Raw genomic sequence first — 6,223 nt, forward strand, 5'->3', positions numbered from 1 at the left:
GACGATAATTACTCGCCATCAGCATAGTTCTACAATATGCAAAACCTTCAATTATAATACATGATTTCAATGCATTAAAATACACAATTTTTCTATGTATTTATGATAAATGAGAAAACACAATTTATGAATAATGCAATTTATTGAGCTTTCCAAAGGACCATCTCCATTTTTGTAGCCATTTGTTTTTGAAGAGGATGGGGGATGGCCCTTCGAAAGGTCAATAAATTTCATTATTTATAATTTCATTATTGTTTCCTAAATGTATCTTCAGCATTCCACATTCCATTTTCACTCCCTGAAATTGGTAGTAAGATTTAACTTACGCTGAAATGGTAGAAGGTAGACTTCATAACTAGGCTCATTGCCAATACATAGAAGAGCCAATGCCTAGCAGACAAGTGGCAATACAAGTTACTTGATATATCCTGCTTTCATTGCGAATAACAAATTTTAGATCTGGAGTATGTCAATTGAAAATGACGATGAATAATCAGCATTGGCATTTTCACTGCAATTATTTTTATTATTATTATTATTATTATTATTATTATTATTATTATTATTATTATTATTATTATTATTAATATTGATATTGAAAATTATATTGATATTGATATTATTATTATTATTATTGATAATAATAATAATAATAATAATAATAATAATAATAATAATAATAATGATAATAATGTCGGTTTGCAAATAAAGGCAATGATGAATGAACGATTGTCCTGTGTTCCATTGAGTTCGCAGACTTATATATTTTGAATAAATTACTCGCTTTTGTGGGCAACTGACAGCGGTCTAGGACTTTTGCATCATGAATTGCAAATTAATGATATACATTTCATGATATGAAATATCCTTTGATTGTTATAGGAATCACACCAATATTTTAATTATCGTGAAAAAGGCTTGGACGCTGTATGCCTAATTGAACAGTTCATTAGTCAACTGGATATTCAATACGCGCGTAAATGAAGACATCTCATTCAATAATTGCATAACAGATGAACTTGAACTAAAATAACATATCGGTCCTATCTTATCTTTTTATATCATTAAATGACAATTGCTTTAGCTACAGAATCACCAGGATAGACACATTAGGCATTATTTCTGGAACTGCTTTTGTGGTATACACTGTGAGAAAAATAATTCTACTAATGATTGGATAGAGGTTTTTGATATCTTATTGCGAATAATTTACAATTACCAGAAAACTGCAATTATTTCATATATTCATATTTAACTTTTTACCCTTTCATAGTTATCAGATATTTAGTTGATATTCTTTAGCGAACATCAATGATCTAAATAAAAGAGCATATCTATTTAATTGGAACTGGATGAAGGAATTCTCTCTCTCTCTCTCTCTCTCTCTCTCTCTCTCTCTCTCTCTCTCTCTCTCTCTCTCTCTCTCTCTCTCTCTCTCTCTCTCTCTCCCTGGTAGATTTCCCTCCGTATCCATGTCTCCCTCAGCAAACTTTATCTTGAAAAGTTAAAAAAAGGAGGGAATACTTTAGAGGATTTTAAGAAACGGAAGAGCGGGTTGGATAGAAGTAGGAGCGAATTGGAAAAGCGCAGATGGATACTCTTCTCCACTGGAGGTATAATTAAAACTAAATAGTTCTTTTGTCTCCTAATTTTCTCTTTGTTTCTCCTCTATCTCGTTCCCTTTTCTGAAAGTTTGGTTCCTTAATGTAATTATTTATTTGTAGAGTTTATGAATGTACTTTTTATTCATATTGTTGTGTCGTTACTTTTCTTGAAATGTTATCTGTCATGTCATGTAATTTACTGTATAATTCTTTGCTCAAAATTTTATTGATCATATAGAGATATTCTTGAAAGAGAGAAATATCCAAGTTGAATTATTTCTTTTGAAAATCCATAAGAATTTAATTAGCTAATTTGCCAGAATATGGACTAATTAGAAATATAATAGAGAAAGAGATAGATAGGAATATCTTTGTTGAATTATTTTTTTTCCAAGATCAATTAGAATTGCATCAGCTAATTAAGTTTCATTTCATGATTTGCTAAACTATCAGAAAACACCTGAAACCTAGTAAAACAACGATTAGAAATGAGAGTAAACCTCAAGAGAGATGAAAAAGAAACATCAGAACTATACAGACCAAGAAAATAACTAAAACCCAAGATGAAATAGACAAACGTTCTGATCTCGAATTTCTGATACCCTTATTCATTGTAGTTATGAAAACAAGATGGTGGGAAAACAATCAAAAGTCTTTCAGTCATACTATTTTCGTAATACGGGTTGTAATTTTTAACGCAAGTACACTGAAGATTTTGAGCATATTTAATGAGTAAAACTCTCATTTAATAGAGTATTAGCCAACTTGGTGGCGAAACATGCATCATTACCTTTGCCATCTTCGTTGCGGCGTTGTTTGTTTTGATAGGCATGTATCTATTTGTTTGTATGTCGGTGTGTCTATGATTCGCATAATTCAAATACTATTTAACCGAATTGCATGAAATTTGGTGGGGTGATTAGTCATTATTAGATTTTGGGACTGATTGGGTCACGGTCAAAGTCAAGGTCAATGTTGCGAAAAAGGTAATTAAACATTATTTTTATGTTCTTTTGTATCGTGGTTAATTTTATCCTATTTGCATGAAACTGGCGCCAAAATGGGAATCTTTGAATATGTTAATGCTTGCTTTGCCAACATGAAGTCAGCGGTTTCGATATTTTTTTCAATGATGGGCCTCTATTGAGATTAATATTTATTCTTATATATATTTTAGCTATGTATGATTTTTTTTTTTTCATCATTTTATTTTTTCAAAATAATCAGAGAAAACAAAAATGGACATAACCTCACAAGAAGATGAAGTCAAGGGAGGACAAATCTTGATGTATATTTGCTTTGCATGAATAAGAATTTTGACAATTGTTTTTATTTTGTTACTTAAAATTCTCCTGCAATAATATTTGGAACCTTTCTGATAGTAAATTCACATGTAACTAGTGCTTTAGAAATTTCTTTTCCTCTCTGCCGATAGCGCTATAATGCTTAATTTTTTTGCTTTCCGTCCATAAAAATGGCTTTCTTTCCTGCCCATGTATAAAGGGAAAATGCTGTTATCCTCAGAAAATTAGCCATGAAATAAAATAATTTCCCCCAGGAATAATATAGGGATTACATTCTTATTTTGTCACACTAGTAATGTGCTAAGGGTGCTATGAAAAGGCTAGAAAAGGGCTGAAAATATAAAAAAAAGCTAGAAAAGGGCTAAAGAGGCTATAAAAAGACTAGACAAGTGCTAAAAACAGGATAGAAAAATTGCAAAAAAGCCTGTAAACTGCTAAGAATGCTCTAAATCTAGAAAAGGCTCTGTGGCTATTAAAAGCTAGAAAAGGGCTAAAATGTTAGGGAAGGGATAAGAAAGTGTTAAGGGCTATAAAAATGCTGCAAAGTGCTGAAAAAGCCATAAAATATTTTTTCTTTTGTATCTTGGGTAAAACTTCTCATAAAGAGCCCACTCCTGTTAAAGATTAGAGCAAATCAAGCATTAAATCACTTCATAACTATAGCTAGTTTTATCATTCGTCTGGCGAATTTATATCAAATGATTGATGGTAAGAAAGATGACTTGAGATAAAGGGGTATGTATTTTCTTTGTCATCATGTTCTTTTAGTAAAAGGATATGATTATATTTTCTCAAATAGTTTTTATACTTAATTACCTTTTTTGCATTATATACAAAAAGGCAATTCTGTATTAACAGTAAAAAACACAATATAAGTTTAATCATTTAAGATTTTATGAGTAATATCCTCTGCCAGATGTCTTTTAACCATCATGAATTCCAAAGATAAGGAACAGATATAATAGCCTATCACGTCCTTTCTTTTTTTATTCATTGCCTGTAATTTTCTCTCTTTTCTTGGAAAATCCTTTTACCCAAACATTCATCATGGCAGGCTCGTTTCCCTCTTAGAGATCAAATAAATATTCCTTTCTCCTTCTCTTTATATGCGAATGGTGATCTGGGGAATAAATGCAGCAGAAGGGATTGGAAACTATTGAACGTGAGGGCTTAAGCTAAGGTGTGTGTGTGGGGGGGTAGGGGGGGGGGGCTGATATAGGCAAGAAATATCATAATTGGTTTCGTCGTTTATCCAAAAGGAATCATGGTGATGTCTGTCACCTATATCGCCACTGATTGCTTTCCATTTTCATCTATGACCTCTTTCAATTAAATGGCTCTTTTGGTTCTGTAAACTATAAATTCGGAATATTGACGGAATTCTTATTTGATTTATAAACTGAAATATACAAATAGACAACACTAGGCAGTATGTTATATGTTTTATTCTAGCTGTTACCAGCTTGTGGAATTGTTTACTTAATCTAGAAGTTGACTTTTTGCAATAAACGGCTCTTTTTGGTTCTGTTAACTTGAAATTGAAAATATTGACGGAATTCCAGTTTTATTAAAAAAACTAAGACATCTAAAACAAAGCACAGTATGCAGTATTTTAGAGGTTTTATTTCAGCTTTGACCAAAATTGTGTAATGATCTACCTTATCTGAAAGAATCGGTGGAAATTTAGAAATTAATACTTGCAGTGAAGGTTTTTTTTTTTTACGTTGACCACGGTTGACATAGGTCTCTCTCTATAGCTCATATATGACAGATTCATTTTAAAGTTATCCATGCTCATTAGATAGTATGCATATTTACTCATTATATCTCAAATACAGAATATTTATTTCCTTATTTCCTTTCCTCACTTTACTATTTTCCCTATTGGATATCTTTGGCTTGTAGCATCTTGCTTTTTCAAATATCTTTGTTGCCTTGTCAGTTATAATTATTATAGTGATAAAAAGGTGACTAGCGATTATGATTATATTATAACCTGAGGTATAGGTGATAAAAAAATATAATTTTTCCTTAGTTAAAAGCAATAATATGGATTATTTTTCTTATGTCTAATCAACCAATTCTTTGACTTATTCGTAGTCAGTGGGAGGCTGAATCATTAAAAATAAATAATTTTTCTATTTTATTTTTTTTTTCTACTAAGGGAACATCCTTAAACTTCACAAAAAATAATATTTTGGGCCAGGAGTACCACATCTCCAATTATTTCCCTTTCCATGTAACTTCCTATACTACTTGTTTGTTATAATGTAAAACTATGAGTAAATGATGCCCTTGTATCTATTTTTGTATCTATTTATTTTTCTTAAATTGGTACGACTTCTGAAAAACTTTCATCAAATACGGTTGTGGTTGACGATGTGGTAACGTATCCTGACTGGTAAACGCCAGACTGGGGTTCGAGTCCTGCTCAAACTCGTTAGTTTCTTTGGTCGCTGCAACCTCACCATCCTTGTGAGCTAGGGATTCGGGTTTGGGGGAGCCTATAGGTTTATCTCCTGAGTCTTCAGCAGCCATCGACTGGCCCTTTTCAGTCCTAGCTTGGATGGAGAGGGGGCCTTGGGCGTTGATCATATGTGCATATTGTCAGTCTCTATGGCCTTGTCCAGCTTGATAGGCTAATGTTACTATCCCTTACCCCTACCATTCATGAACGGCCTTTAAACCTTTGGATAGTAATCAGAATATGTTATCAATTTCTCCCTTTCACTTAAACTGAAAATTAGATTTCTTTTCATCTTTATTCGTACAGTACTAGATGGGATGGTAGAGACTAGTGGCTATTTGTTCAGTTTTGGTAAACTTATCGTCTACGTATTAGGGGTGCATATTTTTGGTACCCTGAGATGGAAAGAGAAAAAAAAAAGAAAAAAAAAAGTACTTTATATTTCTAAACTGGACAGAATATCGATGTATTTATGATAAACATTATTAGTGATGGAACAAAGCATTCTCTCTCTCTCTGTCTGTCTCTCTCTCTCTCTCTCTCTCTCTCTCTCTCTCTCTCTCTCTCTCTCTCTCTCTCTCTCCAACTGCGCATTTATGTTCAAAACAAAGCTGCCAAGCAAAAAGGCGTTATTTAGCCTTCCAAGTGTGTTTGTTCACATGCGCAAAGGGAATGCTTCTCATCCCCAGCAAATTTAAAAGACAAAATCCGAGGAGTCTTTTGTTCTGCTTCTAGGACTGTTTACTTTTTCTCCTAAAATTGAGGCAGGGGAGTTTTTGTCTTTGTTATTCTCTTCAAATGGGAGAGTAATGTAATTCAGTCTTTGTGTCTGAAGACGAATAAGCTCT

Source organism: Palaemon carinicauda, chromosome 26 (genome assembly GCF_036898095.1).
Source record: "Palaemon carinicauda isolate YSFRI2023 chromosome 26, ASM3689809v2, whole genome shotgun sequence".
NCBI classification, from domain to species: domain Eukaryota; kingdom Metazoa; phylum Arthropoda; class Malacostraca; order Decapoda; family Palaemonidae; genus Palaemon; species Palaemon carinicauda.